Source organism: Acipenser ruthenus, unplaced genomic scaffold (genome assembly GCF_902713425.1).
Source record: "Acipenser ruthenus unplaced genomic scaffold, fAciRut3.2 maternal haplotype, whole genome shotgun sequence".
Classification (NCBI taxonomy): domain Eukaryota; kingdom Metazoa; phylum Chordata; class Actinopteri; order Acipenseriformes; family Acipenseridae; genus Acipenser; species Acipenser ruthenus.
In genome coordinates, this window is record NW_026708208.1 from 66,727 (window position 1) to 90,116 (window position 23,390).

Here is a 23,390-nt window from a genome sequence, read left to right on the forward strand (position 1 = left end):
ACATTTTTTTAAAAAAAATATAATATACTTTGATCTTTGAGCTCTGTGATTAATTATTGTTCAGTTAGTCCAATAAAAGGGATCACGACTCATTCTCCTTGACTGTAATCTGAGATTAGAATAATTTACACCCCTGGAAGTGACTCATTATAAATAAATGTTATGTTATATTGCCCTATATTTTGTCCGTTATCTAATTCAAATTTTCAAAAGCGGGTTTTTTGGGTTGCAGCGTTGCTATAGCTACGTGACCCGGCTGGCCACGCACCAACAGCGCATGCGTGACATCCTTTTTTTTTTCTACGCCCCTCCCCCTTCCAACATTTCCCGCGAAAAACAGCGTAAACGTCACGTCGTCTAAAAATCTAAACCACAGAAACGCGTTTTTAAATTCTTATAAGTTCATTTTATTACAGTATATTTTTCAAATCAGCTGTTTTGAATTTTTTTTTTTAAATATATATATATATATATAAGGGTAAGTTAAGTTCTTGAAATCTCATTCTATTAAGATTATTATTATTTTTTAAGTGTGTAAACCAGACTGACCAAAACACAATATATATGACAAAAGCAAAATAATAATAATAATAATAATAATAATAATAATAATAATAATACATTTTTACGTGGTATTTAAAGTTAATTAGAACACGTAGCGTTTTATTGTATTAAGATTAAGCTTATATTTATTTGATCATCGCAATAAACACGACGTTATTTTTTTAAAGCTAATTAAAACACGTAACGTTCTTATTATTAAATTGACACACATATATATATATAATGTATGTATGTATTTTATAATATAACTAAATATGCATTAAAACGAAAAAAAAAGGTTATTTTTTGGTTTTTCAAGTGATCGTTTCATATATTGTTTCTTAATTTATTTTATATTTCAGAACCGCACTCATACAGAGAAGAAAACCCGAGAGGTGAGACCTTTTATATAAAACAATATTTAATATTTTTGTTTTGTCCGTCTGTCTGTCAGTCGAGTTTTTTTTGTCAACTTCACGCACTGACCCGGAAATACAAACCTTTCCCGCCGAGTCCCGCAAAACAGTCTTTCAAAAAACAAACCAAAATAAAACACCTGTGTGCTGCCAAATTAATAATAATAATAATAATAATAATAATAATAATAATAATAATAATAATAATAAACGGTACATTTGAACTTTAAAAAAAAAAATCCTGGCCTACTTTTTTTTTTGTCGTCTGTCTGTCTGTAAAATATATATATTTTTAATTATTTTTTACTCCACTGTTTACAACTGACCTGTTTTATTTCTGATGTATTTTTTTAGTCATTTAATTTTATTTAATTTAATTTAATGTATGTATTTATTTACGTCGTATTTGTGTCTGCATCTCGTGTTGGGTTTACAGCCCTTGTTTACAGTCGTTTTAGATTGGTTTGTGGTTTTGTTTTTGCCCCTACAAAAGAGCAGATTTTATATTTATATGTGTCGATGCAGTGTGTGACGTCTGTGTACAGTAAACCATCAATAATATTATTATTATTATTAATAATACTAGACTTCATTGAGGGGAGCTCTGAACCCCAGGACTGGGTGCAGCAGCAGCAGCAGCAGCAGGGCTAGTGTGAGTTTCTAACCCTGCTCAAACTCCTGGCTCCTGATCATTTCAATATTAATAATACTAGACTTCATTGAGGGGAGCTCTGAACCCCAGGACTGGGTGCAGCAGCAGCAGCAGGGCTAGTGTGAGTTTGTAACCCTGCTCAAACTCCTGGCTCCTGATCATTTCAATATTAATAATACTAGACTTCATTGAGGGGAGCTCTGAACCCCAGGACTGGGTGCAGCAGCAGCAGCAGCAGCAGGGCTAGTGTGAGTTTGTAACCCTGCTCAAACTCCTGGCTCCTGATCATTTCAATATTAATAATACTAGACTTCATTGAGGGGAGCTCTGAACCCCAGGACTGGGTGCAGCAGCAGCAGCAGCAGCAGGGCTAGTGTGAGTTTGTAACCCTGCTCAAACTCCTGGCTCCTGATCATTTCAATATTAATAATACTAGACTTCATTGAGGGGAGCTCTGAACCCCAGGACTGGGTGCAGCAGCAGCAGCAGCAGCAGCAGGGCTAGTGTGAGTTTGTAACCCTGCTCAAACTCCTGGCTCCTGATCATTTCAATATTAATAATACTAGACTTCATTGAGGGGAGCTCTGAACCCCAGGACTGGGTGCAGCAGCAGCAGCAGCAGCAGCAGCAGCAGGGCTAGTGTGAGTTTATAACCCTGCTCAAACTCCTGGCTCCTGATCATTTCAATATTAATAATACTAGACTTCATTGAGGGGAGCTCTGAGCCCCAGGACTGGGTGCAGCAGCAGCAAGGCTAGTGTGAGTTTGTAACCCTGCTCAAACTCCTGGCTCCTGATCATTTCAATATTAATAACACTAGACTTCATTGAGGGGAGCTCTGAACCCCAGGACTGGGTGCAGCAGCAGCAGGGCTAGTGTGAGTTTGTAACCCTGCTCAAACTCCTGGCTCCTGATCATTTCAATATTAATAATACTAGACTTCATTGAGGGGAGCTCTGAACCCCAGGACTGGGTGCAGCAGCAGCAGCAGCAGCAGCATGGCTAGTGTGAGTTTGTAACCCTGCTCAAACTCCTGGCTCCTGATCATTTCAATATTAATAATACTAGACTTCATTGAGGGGAGCTCTGAACCCCAGGACTGGGTGCAGCAGCAGCAGCAGCAGCAGCAGGGCTAGTGTGAGTTTGTAACCCTGCTCAAACTCCTGGCTCCTGATCATTTCAATATTAATAATACTAGACTTCATTGAGGGGAGCTCTGAACCCCAGGACTGGGTGCAGCAGCAGCAGCAGCAGCAGCATGGCTAGTGTGAGTTTGTAACCCTGCTCAAACTCCTGGCTCCTGATCATTTCAATATTAATAATACTAGACTTCATTGAGGGGAGCTCTGAACCCCAGGACTGGGTGCAGCAGCAGCAGCAGCAGCAGCAGGGCTAGTGTGAGTTTGTAACCCTGCTCAAACTCCTGGCTCCTGATCATTTCAATATTAATAATACTAGACTTCATTGAGGGGAGCTCTGAACCCCAGGACTGGGTGCAGCAGCAGCAGCAGCAGCAGGGCTAGTGTGAGTTTGTAACCCTGCTCAAACTCCTGGCTCCTGATCATTTCAATATTAATAATACTAGACTTCATTGAGGGGAGCTCTGAACCCCAGGACTGGGTGCAGCAGCAGCAGCAGCAGCAGCAGGGCTAGTGTGAGTTTGTAACCCTGCTCAAACTCCTGGCTCCTGATCATTTCAATATTAATAATACTAGACTTCATTGAGGGGAGCTCTGAACCCCAGGACTGGGTGCAGCAGCAGCAGCAGGGCTAGTGTGAGTTTGTAACCCTGCTCAAACTCCTGGCTCCTGATCATTTCAATATTAATAATACTAGACTTCATTGAGGGGAGCTCTGAACCCCAGGACTGGGTGCAGCAGCAGCAGCAGGGCTAGTGTGAGTTTGTAACCCTGCTCAAACTCCTGGCTCCTGATCATTTCAATATTAATAATACTAGACTTCATTGAGGGGAGCTCTGAACCCCAGGACTGGGTGCAGCAGCAGCAGCAGCAGCAGCAGGGCTAGTGTGAGTTTGTAACCCTGCTCAAACTCCTGGCTCCTGATCATTTCAATATTAATAATACTAGACTTCATTGAGGGGAGCTCTGAACCCCAGGACTGGGTGCAGCAGCAGCAGCAGCAGCAGGGCTAGTGTGAGTTTGTAACCCTGCTCAAACTCCTGGCTCCTGATCATTTCAATATTAATAATACTAGACTTCATTGAGGGGAGCTCTGAACCCCAGGACTGGGTGCAGCAGCAGCAGCAGCAGCAGGGCTAGTGTGAGTTTGTAACCCTGCTCAAACTCCTGGCTCCTGATCATTTCAATATTAATAATACTAGACTTCATTGAGGGGAGCTCTGAACCCCAGGACTGGGTGCAGCAGCAGCAGCAGCAGCAGCAGGGCTAGTGTGAGTTTGTAACCCTGCTCAAACTCCTGGCTCCTGATCATTTCAATACTAATAATAATAGACTTCATTGAGGGGAGCTCTGAACCCCAGGACTGGGTGCAGCAGCAGCAGCAGCAGGGCTAGTGTGAGTTTGTTATTTACCAGTCAACGATCCTGAAATATAACGATGGCCCCAATTAGTAATAATTAAGGCTGAAGTATGTATTTATTTTTATATATATATATATATATATATATATATATATATATATATATTTTTCACACTCGCCACGGAATTTCACAAATTCCTATGAAACTTAGCGAATGCTTTTTTAAAAATTAAGTTTTTTATATAATGTGGCAGTACAGTATAAAAAAATAAATACATTAAATGCCTAATTTTTAATACAGCCCTAGTTGATATCAGAAGGGTTTTATTTAGTATTTTTCATTTCAAAGTGGTGCTGCCATGTTGAGCACGGTGGCCGCAGCCGGTATTGCATCTGCTCAGCATTGTGCATTTCCACCTAGTGAACCGCAGTTGAATGTTTTTTAAGCCTGACTATAGAAGTGGGAGGAGCGTTTCTCTCCCTCCCCCCTCCCCCTCTCTCTCTCTCTCTTTCCCTCCCTCCCTCTCTCTGCGTGCGTGTTCACACTAGCTTGATTCACCAGATGCCAGAGACCACAGTTTTCTGCGAGTTAATGGTCAAAGCAGCAAGAAAAAGTGAAGGCAGCCATTTTCTCTCACCCAGCCTCTAGGAGTCTCTCTCTCTGTCTCTCTCTCTCTCTGTTTGTCTTGGCTGGGGTGAGCAAAATGGCTGCCTGAAACTGAACCCACACCCCAGACACACACACAGAAAACCACACAGGGCCTCGTGATTAACCCCTCGCGCGCCAGACAGCAGGAATACAAGGTAAGGCATGAAGGCAAACTGAATCTGTCTGTATCCTAGCAGTGACGGGCTTGTGTGTTCGAAGTGTTCACGTGCATGCGTGCGTGCGTGCGTGCGTTTGTGTTATATCCCCCGAAAAATGATCTCAACTTGGATAGAAAGTCCAGTTTTTACCTGTCCTGGTTTTTTTAAAAAACTTATTTCTGTTTTAAATCAGTTTTGTTTTGTACTCAGTAGGGCTGACTATCTTATTTATATGTATTTATATATTTTATTTCTGAGCAGACTCCCTTATCCAGGGCGACTTACAGTTGTTACAAGATATCGCATTTATTTTCACACACAATTATCTATTTATACAGTTGGGTTTTTACTGGAGCAATCTAGGTCCAAATCTAATATATATATATATTTGTATATATCCTTCATCCAGGTGAAAAAGGACTTAATTGGTTTATTTTCTATCAGTTCTTGTCATTTTTGTGGAGTTAATTGACTTTTCCTCTGTAGTGTTCCCGTTTCAAATTGATGGATCTATCTAGAGCTGTAATGTAAGCGAACGGCAGGCTTTGCTGTGCGCTGCCTCCTGGTGGTGTGGTAGAGAACAGCACGCGAGGCCGGCGCGGGGCCTCGTTAATAACAGAGCTGTTTCAGTTTATCGTTGAGTGTTTTTAGGGTTTGATTTCGAGGGGATATCCTGGTGGATCCTGGTTTCTTATCAGAGAGAGAGGAGAGAGAGGAGAGAGGGAGAGGAGAGAGGGCGAGGAGAGAGAGAGAGAGAGAGGGAGAGGGGGGGTTTTGAATTCTCTGTCTGTCTGTGGAGGGATAGATAAACAGACAGACAGATAGACAGGAGGAGAGACATAGATAGAAACACAGATGGACAGGTAAGTATTATTATTATTATTATTATTATTATTATTATTATTTATTTCTTAGCAGACGTCCTTATCCAGGGCGACTTACAATTGTTACAAGATATCACATTATTTTTACATACAATTCCCCATTTATACAGTTGGGTTTTTACTGGAGCAATCTAGGTAAAGTACCTTGCTCAAGGGTACAACAGCAGTGTCCCCCACCTGGGATTGAACCCACGACCCTCCGGTCAAGAGTCCAGAGCCCTGACCGCTACTCCACACTGCTGATAGATAGATAGATAGACAGACAGACGGACAGGTAGACAGACAGGTAGGTAGATAGATAGATAGATAGATATAGCTAGATACAGACAGATACAGACAGATAGATACAGATAAACATAGATAGATAGAATTGAATCTGTTCAGTCTTGAACAAAGAAGACTATGCGGCGATCTGATTCAAGCATTCAAAATCCTAAAAGGTATTGACAATGTCGACCCGGGGGACTTTTACAACCTGAAAAAAGAAACAAGGACCAGGGGTCACAAATTAGATAAAGGAACATTCAGAACAGAAAATAGGAGGCACTTTTTTTACAACAGAGAATTGTGAGGGTCTGGAACCAACTCCCCAGTAATGTTGTTGAAGCTGACACCCTGGGATCCTTCAAGAAGCTGCTTGATGAGATTCTGGGATCAATAAGCTACTAACAACCAAACGAGCAAGATGGGCTGAATGGCCTCCTCTCGTTTGGAAACTTTCTGATGTTCTTATGAGAGATCGACAGACAGACAGACAGAGAGGCATAGACAGACAGGTAGATAGATACAGACGGACAGACACCATCTCTACCCTTTTAATTAGCATTGTTAGAGCTGTGTTGTTTTTTTATATATTTTTTTTAATTTCCCGCCCTTACAAAACCTATTATAATTAAGGGGGCGTCTTTTTAAAACCGCAGAGAACTGACATCATTTTTTTCCCTGGGCGGGTTGTGGAGTAAAATGAGGATGTGGCCTCTGTTTCTCTGACCAGTTGAACCATTAAAACAAACCAGAGCAGATCCTAATCTTTCCCAGCACTGGGACGGTCTGTAAGGATTGCGCTGGTGGTTTCCAAAACCGACTAAAAACGGGCGAGATCGTTTGGAGACGGCTCGGAAGCGCGAGGCCTCGCTCTGCAAAGCGAGCGTGCCTAAATTCAACGCGTCGACGCGACAAAGAAGACCTCGCCGTCGTCCCAAGACTTCGGGGGATTTAGGAAAGGCTCGCTGCATTCCTAAACCGAACAGGTAAAATTTAAAATGAACGGCTCTCCATATCCGCTTCTAAAAAGAATCTTACGAAACCTTAAATACAAGTTTGTGTTAAATATTATTATTATTATTATTATTATTATTATTATTATTATTATTATTATTATTATTTATTTCTTAGCAGACGTCCTTATCCAGGGCGACTTACAATTGTTACAAGATATCACATTATTTTTACATACAATTCCCCATTTATACAGTTGGGTTTTTACTGGAGCAATCTAGGTAAAGTACCTTGCTCAAGGGTACAGCAGCAGTGTCCCCCCCCACCTGGGATTGAACCCACGACCCTCCGGTCAAGAGTCCAGAGCCCTGACCGCTACTCCACACTGCTGCATTACTTAGTATATACAGATTGTAGTTACGTTGTCATATTTAATTAATTTAATTCATTAATTAATTAATTTATTTATTTGTTTATTTATTTATTTCTTAGCAGACGTCATTATCCAGGGCGACTTACAGTCGTGAACAAAAATACATTTCAAGAATCACAGTACAAGCATTAATACAATTAAGAGCAAGCCCAGTCCCTGACCACATTCCAGCGCCTCCTCAAGACTCACCTCTTCAAACAGCACCTGTAGAACTCCTCTGTTTGTATCCTGGGACACTATCACCCTTCATTTAAATGTGCTTTATTTTGCTCTTATCTGCCCCCTATTTTACTGCATTTAATCCTGTACTTCAGAATACTGTAATCTGCCAAGTGTTTAACCTGTAGTACTTTGTATTTAATCACATCCTGATGTAACTATCACTATTTAATCATATCCTGATGTAACTATCACTATTATCTGCTGTATTATTGAATTGTGGTTTGTCACACTTGAACAAAAGTTATTGTATTTCTTGCTCTTATTGTATTACTTGTATTGTAACACTTGAAATGTATTTGTATTTGCTTGCGATTGTAAGTCGCCCTGGATAAGGGCGTCTGCTAAGAAATAAATAATAATAATAATAATAATAATAATAATAATAATAATAATAATAATAATAAGATAAATATAATCACTTTGGTTCTAGCAAGTACAAGAATATGACAAAATCTGATTCAATAACGGAGCAGATAACAGTGTCAGTGATAGTTACATCAGGATATCATTAAATACAAAACACTACAGATTTACTACGAATTTGCTGTGTCTTATTTGTTGTGCAGTAATACATAAATAAAATGATATCTGTGTGCCCCTTTATCTAATTTGTGACCCCCTGGTCCTTGTTTCTTTTTTCAGGTTGAAAAAGTCCCCCGGGTCGACATTGTCTATACCTTTTAGGATTTTGAATGCTTGAATCAGATCACCATGTAGTCTTCTTCATTCAAGACTGAACAGATTCAATTCTTTTAGCCTGTCTGCATACGACATGCCTTTTAAACCCGGGATAATTCTATCTATGTTTGTCTGTATCTATCTGTCTGTATCTAGCTATATCTATCTATCTATCTATCTATCTATCTATCTATCTATCTATCTATCTATCTATCTATCTATCTATCTGTCCGTCTGTGTATCTACCTACCTGTCTGTCTACCTGTCCGTCTGTCTGTCTGTCTATCTATCTATCTATCAGCAGTGTGGAGTAGCGGTCGGGCTCTGGGCTCTGGACTCTTGACCGGAGGGTCGTGGGTTCAATCCCAGGTGGGGGACACTGCTGCTGTACCCTTGAGCAAGGTACTTTACCTAGATTGCTCCAGTAAAAACCCAACTGTATAAATGGGGAATTGTATGTAAAAATAATGTGATATCTTGTAACAATTGTAAGTCGCCCTGGATAAGGGCGTCTGCTAAGAAATTAATAATAATAATAATAATAATAATAATAACAATTACCGTTTAGATGGCGGAATGCGGTATCTGTTTCAATCAGATTCTTAATTTTTGAGGGTGTCGCCATGTTTCTGTTGAAAGGCTCCCCAGCTCTGAGAGTCGCTGAGTTTGTTGAGTCAGCGTTGAGTCAACGCTGCGCGTCACTCGCTCTCAACGGCCAGTTTATAGGAACCATTTTGAGAGCTGTTGCTCCTCAGCGTTGAATTTAGAAACGCAGACGTCACGCAGAGGTGGAAATCGATTTAGAATCGGACCCCCGCCCCCAAAAAAACACCTCTCGTTCCCGTCAAGGGCATCAGGCCTTGTATAATATCGTATTATTACTGGTACTGTGATTCTTGAAATGTATTGTCGCCCTGGATGAGGGCAGATTATCAGATTTGAATAGCAGAGAAGTAGAGGAAGATTTCATACCCTTTAACTTTCTGTCTAACTTTGAAAATTCCAGTGTATTAAATGTTAGATAATTTAGTTGATGCGGTTACTAAAACAGCTGTACCTCTTGATTGGTCGAAGATATTTCTGAACTGATTTCAGATTTGAATAGCAGAGAAGGAGAGGAAGATTTCATACCCTTTAACTTTCTGTCTAACTTTGAAAATTCCAGTGTATTAAATTTTAGATAATTTAGTTGATGCGGTTACTAAAACAGCTGTACCTCTTGATTGGTCGAAGATATTTCTGTTTTGATTTCAGATTTGAATAGCAGAGAAGGAGAGGAAGATTTCATACCCTTCAACTTTCTGTCTAGCTTGTTGGGAAAGTGGTCAAAATAGCTGATTTGTGTCAAAAGTTACAAGGGGCGTATTTGTGCAGCGACTTCGTCGCTGTGTTTGTTGGTACATATACAGATATATATTTTAGCAGTATATTCAAAAGAAAGATGGACATATCTGAAATTTTTGTTCTGTGTTTTCTGAAAGCTGTTGGTTATTATTATATATATAGGGCAGCAGTGTGGAGTAGTGGTCAGGGCTCTGGACTCTTGACCAGAGGGTCGTGGGTTCAATCCCAGGTGGGGGACACTGCTGCTGTACTCTTGAGCAAGGTACTTTACCTAGATTGCTCCAGTAAAAAACCAACTGTATAAATGGGGAATTGTATGTAAAAATAATGTGATATCTTGTAACAATTGTAAGTCGCCCTGGATAAGGACGTCTGCTAAGAAATAAATAATAATAATAATAATAATAAATTATTATTATTATTATTGTAATATATATATATATATATATATATATATATATATATATATATATATATATATATATAATTTTTTTTTTCAAGCCTCTGTTTGTAGCGGAGTTTGAACCCTTTAGCGGTCCTGTGTGTCGGACCGGGTCCGACAATTACAATATTTCCCTTTCCGGTCCGGTCTGTCGGTTCCCGGTCCGACATCATCAAAAAAGACGTCAAGCACGGTTAGTTTTTCCTCCGGGGGGGGGTGGGGGGGGTAGAAAAGCTTTCAGTGGCCGAGAGAAGCCGAACAAAAAATAAGGAGGCGGATCTGAGCGAAACGCATCGTCCCTTCAGACATAAACGAACAAAATGTATGCTTCTGCATCCAGGGCTCAAAGAACATCGCAGACGTTTTCAGAGCGTTTTGAGATGTTATCGTCCTAAAATAACGACTCGGGTCGCGTTATCGAGGAGTTTGGGGATCAGTCGAGCGATCAGGAGATGATTTGATTGGTGTGCAGGAAAGAGGTACGTGATGAATAAGAGGCTGTGTGGTCCAGTGGTTAAAGAAAAGGACTTGTAACCAGGAGGTCCCGGGTTCAAATCCCCCCTCAGACTCACTGTGTGACCCTGAGCAAGTCACTTAACCTTCCTGTGCCCTGTCTTTCGGGTGAGACGTAGTTGTAAGTGACTCTGCAGCTGATGCATAGCTCACACACCCTAGTCTCTGTAAGTCGCCTTGGATAAAGGCGTCTGCTAAATAAACTAATAATAATAATAATAATAATAAATACAGCGAACGAGGAGCCGGGCTGGAGATGCAGGACTGAGAGTCCCGTTGATATGCAGAGACTTTTAAACCCTGTTTTTACTGTGAATAAAATGACTTTTTCAGCATGCTTTGAGTTTAGATCCCAAATGAGAAATGTGGGAGTTTAATTTTTATGGTCCTGGATTCACTTTTGAAACCCGAAGGTGCGAGGGATCGCATCGCTCCTGTCCTGCGGGCCCTGCGCTGGCTTCCTGTCGCGTTTTTGTGTGTTTGATTTTAAAAACCGTTTGAAAACCGTTCCTGGTGAGAGTCTGCCTCTCTCGATGCTTTTAAATCTAGCTTAAAGACCTGCTTTTATAGAAAGGCGTTTTTTAAGACTGTTTTGTTTGTAAAGCATTTTTGAGATGTTGAGTTTTTAAAGGTGCTATATAAAATAAAGAATTATTATTATTATTATTATTATTATTATTATTATTATTTATTTCTTAGCAGACGCCCTTATCCAGGGCGACTTACAATTGTGACAAGATATCACATTATTTTTACATACAATTATATATATATATATATATATATATATATATATATATATATTATATATATATATATATATATATATTTTTGAACCTTTCAAAGCTGAAAACCGTAGAATTTAGCAGTCCGAAATCGCAACAGCAGTGCAGTGACGGGCCGATTTTTTAAAAATAAACGCCGCTGTCGCGTGAACCGCAAACGAGAACGCGACCGACTTTGAAGCATTTCTTTTGACTGTTCTGTGTCTAAGCCTAGCTGTAACAGAGTCTCTAGTTTACAGCTGATTAAGCTGGCCAGTCTCAGCGGGTTAGAGAAAAGGGGGTCTCGATACCAGGAGGTTCAAATCCCGGCTCAGCCACTGACTCCCTGTGTGTGTGTGTGCGTGCGTGCGTGTGTGTGTGTGTGTGCGCGTGTGTGACCCTGAGCGAGTCGCTTCACCTCCTTGTGCTCCGTCCTTTAGATGAGACGTCAAACAAACAAGCTCCTATTGGAAGTGACTCTGCAGCAGCCACTGACTCCCTGTGTGTGTGTGTGTGTGTGTGTGTGTGTGTGTGTGTGTGTGTGTGTGTGTGTGTGTGCGTGCGTGTGTGTGTGCGTGACCCTGAGCGAGTCGCTTCACCTCCTTGTGCTCCGTCCTTCGGATGAGACGTCAAACAAACGAGCTCCTATTGGAAGTGACTCTGCAGCAGCAGCAGCAGCAGTTGTTGATGATGCAGAGTTCACCCCCCTAGTCTCTGGAAGTCGCTTTGGAGAAAAAGCCTCCACTGAACGACTCGTTAATAATAATAATAATAATAATAATAATAATAATAATTACATACCAGACTAGTACAATGGAGGAAAAAAACATCTTGATTTTATTATTTATTATTATTATTATTATTATTTATTATTATTATTATTATTATTATTATTATTATTATTGTTATTATTATTATTATTGAGACGCTCGATTGGCTGAACGGGGAATCAGTTGAATTCTTAAGCAGACGTGGAAAGTCACGGTAAGGCACAGAGAATCGGAAGCCCTCGTTTTCTACAGCAGGGTTGTGGGAGTTGGAGAGTGGAGGCTGTGTGTCGAGGAGTCTCTGTGCTTTCTGTACGTGAGGCATCCTGACAGAGCAAATCTGCAGGCCTCGTTCTCATGAAGCTCAATCAACTCGAGGCTCGTGTTTGAAAGAACGCCCCTGAGGATACCAGATAAGAAAAAAATAAACGGTCATTTTCAACTGAGTCATTATCTCTGTGTGTGTGCGCGTCTCTCTCTCTCTCTCCCTCTCTCTCTCTCTCTCGTCTCTCTCACACCCTGTCACACTTTCACACTGAAGTTCTCTATCTATCTCTCTCTCTCGCTCTCTCCCTCTCTCTCTCTCACACACACGCAGTATGCTAGTCTCGCTGTCTCTCTCTCCCTCCCCCTCCTCTCTCTCTCTCTCTCTCTCTGTCACACGCAGTATGCTAGTCTCTCTCTCTCCCCCTCTATCTCTCCTCTCACACTGTCACACGCAGTATGCTACAGTCTCTCTCTCCCTCCCTCCCCCTCCTCCCTCTCTCTCTCTCTCTGTCACACGCAGTATGCTAGTCTCTCTCTCTCTCCCCTCTATCTCTCCTCTCTCACACTGTCACACGCAGTATGCTACAGTCTCCCTCTCTCTCTCTCTCTCTCTGTCTCGTCTCTCACACCCTGTCACACTTTCACACTGAAGTTGTCTCTATCTCTCTCGCTCTCTCTCTCTCTCACACACACGCAGTATGCTAGTCTCGCTGTCTCTCTCTCCCTCCCCCTCTCCTCCCTTTCTCTCTCTCTCTCTCTCTGTCACACGCAGTATGCTAGTCTCGCTGTCTCTCTCCCCCTCTATCTCTCCTCTCTCACACTGTCACACGCAGTATGCTACAGTCTCTCTCTCCCTCTCTCTCTCCCCCTCTCCTCTCTCTCTGTTTGTTTTTGTGTAGTTTAGAGTTACAGCTGCTGCTCTCTCTCTCTCCCTCCCCCTCTCCTCTCTCTCTCTCTCTCTCTCTCTCTCTCTCTCTCTGTTTGTTTTTGTGTAATTTCGAGTCACAGCTGCTGCTCTCCCTCCCCCCTCTTGTGGTTTTCTCTCTGCTGCCAAACCTGGCCTCAGGAACAAGAGAGAAGCAAACTGTGGACTGGAATCCAGGCCTTCTCCGGACTGGAGTCAAGTCTTGCTTCAAGCTTTCCATTCTCTGGCCCTCCTCTTTCTTTCTCTCCCTCTTTCTTTTTCTTTCTCTCTCCCTCCTCTCTTTCTCTCCCTCCTCTTTCTCCCTCCTCTTTCTCTCTCCCTCCTCTTTTTCTCCCTTTCTCTCCTTTCTCTCTCCCTCTTTCTTTCTCTCTCCTTTTCTCACTTCATGAGATCACCTCTGATTCCCATTTTCTAGCGATCATTTTTTTCCTCACACTAACACTCTCGCGCTCAGTGGTACCGTCTCTCTCTCCTCGCTCCTCTCTCCTCCTTCCCTCTCTCCTCGCTCTTCTCTCCTTCCCTCTCTCCTTGCTCCTCTCTCCTCCTACCCTCTCTCCTCGCTCCTCTCCTTCCCTCTCTCTCCTTGCTCCTCTCTCCTTCCCTGTCTCTCCTTGCTCCTCTCTCTCCTCGCTCCTCTCTCCTCGCTCCTCTCTCCTTCCCTCTCTCTCTCCTCGCTCCTCTCTCCTCCTTCCCTCTCTCCTCGCTCCTCTCTCCTTCCCTCTCTCTCTCCTCGCTCCTCTCCTTCCCTCTCTCCTCGCTCCTCTCTCCTTCCCTCTCTCTCTCCTCGCTCCTCTCTCCTCCTTCCCTCTCTCCTCTCTCCTCGCTCCTCTCCTTCCCTCTCTCCTCTCTCCTCCTACCCTCTCTCCTCGCTCCTCTCCTTCCCTCTCTCTCCTTGCTCCTCTCTCCTTCCCTGTCTCTCCTTGCTCCTCTCTCTCCTCGCTCCTCTCTCCTCGCTCCTCTCTCCTTCCCCCTCTCTCTCCTCGCTCCTCTCTCCTTCCCTCTCCTCGCTCCTTCCCTCTCTCTCTCCTCGCTCCTCTCCTTCCCTCTCTCCTCGCTCCTCTCTCCTTCCCTCTCCTCCTTCCCTCTCTTCCTCTCTCCCTTCCCTCCTCTTGACACAGTTTTCTAGCAACAATTTACTTCACTCTCGCACTCACTGTGGTAAATTTCTCCGTGTCTCTCTCTCTTCCTCTCTCTCTCGTTCCCTCCTTCGTTTTCGAGCGAGACGATGTGGAAATCGGGGTCGTTTTTTTTTTTTTTTTTTCCCTCCCTGGTTTGAAGCTCTTTCTGATTTCGACGTTCAACGTTTTATACCAGCAAACGTTTCCTTAAATAAATAAATAAATATTTTTCCCTCTGCGTGAAATGAAGTACCTGCCTGAAAAAGGAACTGATTCAGTTACAAAGTTACTGAAAAATGTAATCCGATTTTAATTACAAAGTTACTGAATGTAATCCAATTTTACAGCTGCAAAGTTACTGAAAAATGTAATCCGATTTTACAGTTACGTTATTGAGAAATGTAATCCGATTACAGTTACAAAGTTACTGAAAAATGTAATCCGATTACATTAGTGTTAGAGCAGCACGGAGCGATTTTTATTCGATTTTCGACTGGATCAGCGGTGTGGAGTAGCGGTCAGGGGCTCTGGACTCTTGACCGGAGGGTCGTGGGTTCAATCCCAGGTGGGGGGACACTGCTGCTGTACCCTTGAGCAAGATACTTTACCTAGATTGCTCCAGTAAAAACCCAACTGTATAAATGGGGAATTGTATGTAAAAATAATGTGATATCTTGTAACAATTGTAAGTCGCCCTGGATAAGGGCGTCTGCTAAGAAATAAATAATAATAATAATAATAATAATAATAATAATAATAATAATAATAATAATCAGCTCTCCACAGGTGAGGGTCGCTGATCAGAGAGAAGCGAGTCGAGAGAGACAGCTGTTGGGTTTATGCGACAAGTGTTTTTCGGAGTGGGGTGGGGTCGGGGGTCAAACCAGACGATGGTCGATCGGTCTGATTTTTACCATTCGGAGAGAGAGAAGAGTGAAGAGGCAGCTGCTCCTAACTTTCTAACGAGGTCGCAGACTAACGAGCCGAGGAGAAAAATTGGGCTCCTGAATCGCTGGGATCCTTCGAGACCCGACTTGACAAAGTTCTGAGATCCATCAGCTGCAGGACGAGCTCTGAGGGGCCGAACGGAGTCCTTGTTAGACTCTCTCCTCTCCCCCTCCACTCTCCTCTCTCCTCCCCTCCTCTCTCTCCTGTCCGTCGGGCGGGGGTGAGGGGGAGTCTCATGTTCCCTGTCCTTCAAATCCACTTGATTTTATGAGAAGTCTCCTAGTTTACAACTAATTAAGCTGGCCGGTCCCAGCAGGTTAGAGAAAAGGGGTCTCGATACCAGGAGGTTCAAATTCCGGCTCAGCCACTGACTCCCTGTGTGTGTGTGTGTGTGTGTGTGCGTGTGTGTGACCCTGAGCGGGTCGCTTCACCTCCTTGTGCTCCGTCCTTCGGATGAGACGTCAAACAAACGAGCTCCTATTGGAAGTGACTCTGCAGCAGCAGCAGCAGCAGTTGTTGATGATGCAGAGTTCACCCTCCTAGTCTCTGGAAGTCGCTTTGGAGAATTTTTTTAAATTTTTTGCATAGGTCTGTAGAAGCCCTTCTCCCATTGTCACGAAACTCGCTATTAACGAGTTCAGCTCAAGTTCTTGAAGATTAGATGGTGGGGATACAGGGATGTGTCTGTCTGTCTGTACCTCTGTCCGTCCGTCTGTGTGTCTGTGTGTCACATTATTGCCTCTATCTGTTTTGAATCGCTTCTGTCAGTGTTAGGAAACCTTGGTATTTAAAAATAAATAATTAAATAGATCTATGCTCAGAAAATATATATTATTAATAATAATAATAATAATAATAATAATAATAATAATGTATGTTTATTTATTTATTTATTTATTTATTTATTTATTTATTTATTTTAATTTAAGTAAACAAGTTTTTATTTTTTAGTTGGAAAAAAAAAAAGAGGGAGGGGCTAAATTATTTTAACCAAAAAAAAAATTAAAATAATTTGATTTGGTCCGGCGGCCATTTTAGGAGCAGCTTCCCTTTTCCTCCTCCTGAGAGTCAGAGTGAGGCTCTGAGGGCTCAAAATGGCCGCCGTGTTGTTGTCCTCTTCCTGCAGCTGTTATTTATTTTTTGACGTCTGGACTTTGAAAGCAGACATTTCCTGGCACTGTGTGTGGTTTTCTTTTCAGTTTCTTGTTAACAAACTGCCCTGGTTTTAACTGTTTTAACTCCTAATGAGTTTTTTTTATTTATTTTGTGTTAGATTTCCCACATCGTGCTGCATTTACAGTATCTGTTAGATATTTGAAGGCAATTCAATTATTATTATTATTATTATTATTATTATTATTGTTATTTATTGGCAGACGCCCTTATCCAGGGCGACTTACAGTTCCAAAATAATCGCAGTACAAAAATATCACTTTCTGAAATATCGCATTACAGGATATGACATTGTGAAACATCACATTAGTTGCAGTTAAAAAAAAAAAAAAAAACCTCCATGTGAATTTCTCTGTGTTTTTATAACTGCAGATCTCAAACCAGCCTCTCTCGGATGCGTGCGCCTGTGTGAAAGATTAGTTTTAACCATTTGACTGCTTTATGTATACATTTGTAAAGGGAGAATTCAGTTGGAGAAGGACATGATATTTCGTAACGCCCTGAACTTTGATAATAAACCCGTTTTTATGTACATTTTAAAATTGTACTTCTCTTAATATTACATTATAGATAGATATTTATATATTATTATTATTATTGAGTCGTTCAGCGGAGGCTTTTTCTCCAAAGCGACTTCCAGAGACTAGGGGGGTGAACTCTGCATCATCAACAACTGCTGCTGCTGCTGCTGCAGAGTCACTTCCAATAGGAGCTCGTTTGTTTGACGTCTCATCCGAAGGACGGAGCACAAGGAGGTGAAGCGACTCGCTCAGGGTCACACACACACACACGCACGCACACGCACACACACACACACACACACACAGGGAGTCAGTGGCTGCTGCAGGAGTCACTTCCAGTAGGAGCTCGTTTGTTTGACGTCTCATCCGAAGGACGGAGCACAAGGAGGTGAAGCGACTCGCTCAGGGTCACACGCACGCACACGCACACACACACACACACACACACAGGGAGTCAGTGGCTGCTGCAGGAGTCACTTCCAGTAGGAGCTCGTTTGTTTGACGTCTCATCCGAAGGACGGAGCACAAGGAGGTGAAGCGACTCGCTCAGGGTCACACACACACGCACACACACACACGCACACACACACACACACACACACACACAGGGAGTCAGTGGCTGCTGCAGAGTCACTTCCAATAGGAGCTCGTTTGTTTGACGTCTCATCCGAAGGACGGAGCACAAGGAGGTGAAGCGACTCGCTCAGGGTCACACACACACGCACACACACACACTCACACACACACACACACACACAGGGAGTCAGTGGCTGCTGCAGGAGTCACTTCCAGTAGAAGCTCGTTTGTTTGACGTCCGTCTCTATCTGTTAATTAAAACAGCATTGTTCTCGTCGGTCTGCTGGCCAATCAGAACGTCGCACCGAATTTATTAAAACAGAGATTTCAATCGCTATTGATTTATTATCTGCTGCTTTTATGAAGATAGATAGATAGACAGAGAGAGAGAGAGAGAGAGAGAGAGATAGATAGAGAGAGAGACAGAGAGAGAGAGAGATAGAGAGAGAGAGATAGATAGATAGACAGATAGATAGATTGATAGATGGACAGATAGATAGACAGATAGATGGATGGATGGATGGATGGATGGATGGATTGATTGATAGATAGATAGACAGATACAGATAGATAGATTTTTTCTCTCTCCGCAAGAGAGCCGTTATTGACGTGTTTCGTACCAGGATCTTGATGAGAAGACAAATCTAGATTATTATTATTATTATTATTTTTCTGTTTGGTTTGCGTTTGTTCTTTTTAAATAAGCCGATGACTCCTCAAGTATGACAGTTGGCTACAGCGGTTTTATTTCGGTTTGTTTCTGAAACCAATATAAAAACTCATAAGTAAAAATATATATATATATATATGTGTGTGTGTGTGTGTGTGTGTGTGTCACAGGATATGCAAATGTCATTCTCAGTTCTGCACCCATCCCCCCCTCCTCCCCTCCCCCCACCTCACACAGTCCCTTCTGTCTCTCCCCTCTCTCTCCTCCCTCTCTCCCTTCCCCCTCTCTCTCTCTCTCCCTTCCCCCTCTCTCTCTCCCTCCCTTCCCCCCTCTCTCTCCCTTCCCCCCTCTCTCTCCCTTCCCCCTCTCTCTCCCTCCCTCTCCCTCTCCTCTCCTCCCCCTCTCTCTCTCTCCCCTCCCCCCCCTCTCTTTCTCTCCCCCTCCCCCCCTCTCTCTCTCTCTCTCTCTCTCTCTCTCTCTCTCTCTCTCTCTCACATGTTTTCCACACCCCTCCTTTCAGTTTTCACATTGCAGCCCGGCAGACAGTAATCTGTGAACTGGATTCCTGTGGATCCGGAATCGTTGATAGAAACTTTCCAGGAGGTTGTGAAGCATAATAATAATAATAATAATAATAATAATAATAATAATAATAAATTAATTAATGAGGCATTTAGTGGAGGCTTTTCTCCAGAGAGACTAGGGGGGTGAACTCTGCTTCATCAACAACTGCTGCTGCTGCTGCTGCAGAGTCACTTCCAATAGGAGCTCGTTTGTTTGACGTCTCATCCGAAGGACGGAGCACAAGGAGGTGAAGCGACTCCCTCAGGGTCACACACACACACACACACACACACACACACACACACACGCACACACACACACGCACACGCACACACACACACGCACACACACACACACACACACACACACACACACACACACACACACACACACACAGGGAGTCAGTGGCTGAGCCAGGATTTGAACCTCCAGGTATCGAGACCCCTTTTCTCTAACCCGCTGGGACGACCAGGAGGATATAGGGCTGTCTGTCTGTCTGCACCTCCGTCCGTCTGTCAGAGAGAGAGAGAGAGATGGTTCAGAAACAGACCGCTTTCTAAACCGCAGAGAATTCGGATCCAACAGCAGAGTTAGGGAAAGACTAGACAGTAATTAATGCACCCCCACACACACACCCACTGAGACACACAGAGACACACGCTCTCACAGAGTCACGCCACGTTCACCAGTGTTTGTGACGGACGCTGGCTGTTTCGAAGGTCTCAGACTTTGCAATCGAGAGAGAGAGGGAGGCTGTGTGAGAGAGAGAGAGAGAGAGAGGGAGGGGGAGGGCTCTTGTGAAAAGGGGAGGAGTCTGTGTAGCTCAGGCCTGCCTCGCTTCTCTCTCTCTGCCTCAGTGCAGTATTGGTTGCTTTCTGAACAGGCCTGTGATCCGGTCTCCTCCCCAAGCCAGCCAGCCAGCAAGGAAGCAAGCGACAGCTGCAGGTGAGCCACAGCATGCGGAAGTGCAGCCCTGCAGCGTTGCAGCCCTGCAGCAATGCAGTGTGTGTGTGTGTGAGAGAGGGAGAGACTTGGTTGAGATGTTGATACAGGAGCAGAAGTTTTCTGAGTTTGTAATGTGTGTGTGTGTGTGTGTGTGTGTGTGTGTGTGTGTGTGTTTTTTAAGCCTTGTTTTGTGCTATACTGACTAGCGCTTTGGTCTTTGGTTTTGTGATGCAGGAGAATTTCTCAGTTTTGTTAGGCTGTTTTCTCTTCAGCGTCTTTGAGGGCGTTTTGAGAATCGGTTAAGCTTGATACATAATATTATTATTATTATTATTATTATTATTATTATTATTATTATTATTATTATTTATATCTTATCTAGTACTAAGGACTAAAGCAGAGCGTTTTGGGGGTCTTTTTTTAAGGAGAATTTCTCAGTTTGTTAGACTGGTTTTTCTTGAGCGTCTGCGTTTTGAGGGTGATTTAGAGAATCAGTTAAGCTTGATACAATAATTATTATAATTATTATTATTATTATTATTATTATTATTATTATTATTATTATTATTATTATTATTATTTATATCTTATCTAGTACTAAGGACTAAAGCAGAGTTTTTGGGGGGTCCTTTTTTAAGGAGAATTTCTCAGTTTGCAGTTTTGAAGCCTTTTTTTCTCTTTATATAAAAATACATATTTTTTTTTATAGATTTATTTTCAAATGATTTCCTAACTACTGTGTGTTTTTTTTTCGTTGTTTTCTCTGTGTGTTTCGAAAAACTGTGCAGGGTCATTTTTTAAAAATACATGCAATACATTTAGAGAGAGAGAGAGAGAGAGAGGAGAGAGAGGCTGATCACACTGTCCTCAGAAACTCCTTCTTAAACAGAACTCTGTAGATTTCCGATTCGGATCGATCGGATTGCTGTGGCAGCAGATTCAGCAAAGACAACTGGTGTTCAAAAACAGGAAGTGGAGTCGACAAACAGGAAGTGATCTCAGACGCTGGATCTAAGTAACTACCTCTGAGGCTGGAAAGTGCTTTTATTTTAATTGGTCTGATTTGAATCGATTTGGAACAGGCTGGGTTTGAAGTGAAGAACGGGGGGTGGGGGGGGGTGAAAAGGGGGTGGTTTTGGGGTTTCAAGGAGTTCCCTAAATCAGGGGTCTCCCGCCCTGGTCCTGAGGGGCCAGCATACACTAAATTTACAATAGGTCATTCAAAATGATCTCGACAGCATTCAGAGCTGGGCAGACACATGGCAAATTACATTTAATAGAGGAAAGTGTAAAGTATTGCATGCAGGCAATAAAAATGTGCATTATAAATATCACACGAGAGATACTGAAATTGAAGAAGGAATCTGTGATAAAGACCTAGGAGTTTATGTTGACTCAGAAATGTCTTCATCTAGACAATATGGGGAAGCTATAAAAAAGGCCAACAAGATGCTCGGATATATTGTGAGAAGTGTTGAATTTAAATCAAGGGAAGTAATGTTAAAACTTTACAATGCATTAGTAAGACCTCACCTAGAATATTGTGTTCAGTTCTGGTCACCTCGTTACAAAAAAGGATATTGCTGCTCTAGAAAGAGGGCAAAGAAGAGCAACCAGAATTATCCCGGGTTTAAAAGGCATGTCGTATGCAGACAGGCTGAAAGAATTGAATCTATTCAGTCTTGAACAAAGAAGACTACGCGGCGATCTGATTCAAACATTCAAAATCCTAAAAGGTATAGACAATGTCGACCCGGGGGACTTTTTCAACCTGAAAAAAGAAACAAGGACCAGGGGGTCACAAATTAGATAAAGGGGCATTCAGAACAGAAAATAGGAGGCACTTTTTTACACAGAGAATTGTGAGGGTCTGGAACGAACTCCCCAGTAATGTTGTTGAAGCTGACACCCTGGGATCCTTCTAGAAGCTGCTTGATGAGATTCTGGGATCAATAAGCTACTAACAACCAAACGAGCAAGATGGGCCGAATGGGGCCTCCTCTCGTTTGGAAACTTTCTTATGTTCTTAAATTTAACTAATTAATTGGACCAATTTAAGCTTCTAATAAGCACTTAATTGGTCCGGTTGGAACAAAAACCAGGAGGGGCAACCTGGCTCCCGCAGGACCGGACCGAAACTGTAAGAGATTCAAAAACAGCTTCTGGGCAAAAGTTTAGCATCATCACCCTCTATATAGAATAAGTTTTGCTGGCTCGGACTATGGCTCCCAGGATGCCTCTGCACCCGTGGCAATGGTGAAGCATGCTGGGAGCTGTAGTTCTTTATGCTGTGGTCTCGTATCACAAGCGATACAGACCTCTATTACGATACATCATGTACAGCTGTGGGCAAAAGTTTAGCAGCATCACCCTCTATATAGAATGAACTGATTCAGCTTCATAGAGTCCAATGAAAGCTGCTGAATAATGTTCCCTTGTTAACATATTGAATTCCACCCCCTCTATATAGAATGAACTCCCTCAGCTTCATAGAGTCCAGTGAAAGCTGCTGAATAATGTTCCCTTGTTAACATATTGAATTCCACCCCCTCTATATAGAATGAACTCCCTCAGCTTCATAGAGTCCAATGAAAGCTGCTGAATAATGTTCCCTTGTTAACATATTGAATTCCACACCCTCTATATAGAATGAACTGATTCAGCTTCATAGAGTCCAATGAAAGCTGCTGAATAATGTTCCCTTGTTAACATATTGAATTCCACCCCCTCTATATAGAATGAACTCCCTCAGCTTCATAGAGTCCAATGAAAGCTGCTGAATAATGTTCCCTTGTTAACATATTGAATTCCACCCCCTCTATATAGAATGAACTCCCTCAGCTTCATAGAGTCCAATGAAAGCTGCTGAATAATGTTCCCTTGTTAAGATATTGAATTCCACCCCCTCTATATAGAATGAACTCCCTCAGCTTCATAGAGTCCAATGAAAGCTGCTGAATAATGTTCCCTTGTTAACATATTGAATTCCACACCCAGCGCTTTGTAGTTTTCCAGAGACTGAACGAAAGAAAAACTGACAAATTTAATAAATCTAACATGAAATACTACTGGACTGCGATTATGGTATACAGCAGCAGTGTGGAGTAGTGGTCAGGGCTCTGGACTCTTGACCGCAGGGTCGTGGGTTCAATCCCAGGTGGGGGACACTGCTGTACCCTTGAGCAAGGTACTTTACCTAGATTGCTCCAGTAAAAACCCAACTGTATAAATGGGGAATTGTATGTAAAAATAATGTGATACCTTGTAACAATTGTAAGTCGCCCTGGATAAGGGCGTCTCCTAAGAAATAAATAATAATAATAATACAGACTGTTTTAAAAATAAATAAATTGGCGATATCATTTTGTAGAATTCCTTTGGATTTTTGACATGATGTTAAATAATAAATCTAAAATGATGTTCAGACAGACCTAGACAGACAGACAGATAGATATAGACAGATAGGTTGGTGAGGTAGACAGACAGACAGACAGATATAGA

The 23,390-nt window shown here is 42.4% G+C and overlaps 1 long non-coding RNA gene across 1 annotated transcript; it reads left to right on the forward strand.

The window, feature by feature from the left end:
- The first annotated feature begins 341 nt into the window (after window positions 1–341).
- On the forward strand, window positions 342–20,971 carry LOC131730022 (uncharacterized). The gene is made up of 3 exons (XR_009323866.1): window positions 342–478; window positions 906–938; window positions 19,828–20,971. It is a non-coding gene; the product is annotated as an uncharacterized LOC131730022 (long non-coding RNA).
- Window positions 20,972–23,390: the final 2,419 nt, after the last annotated feature.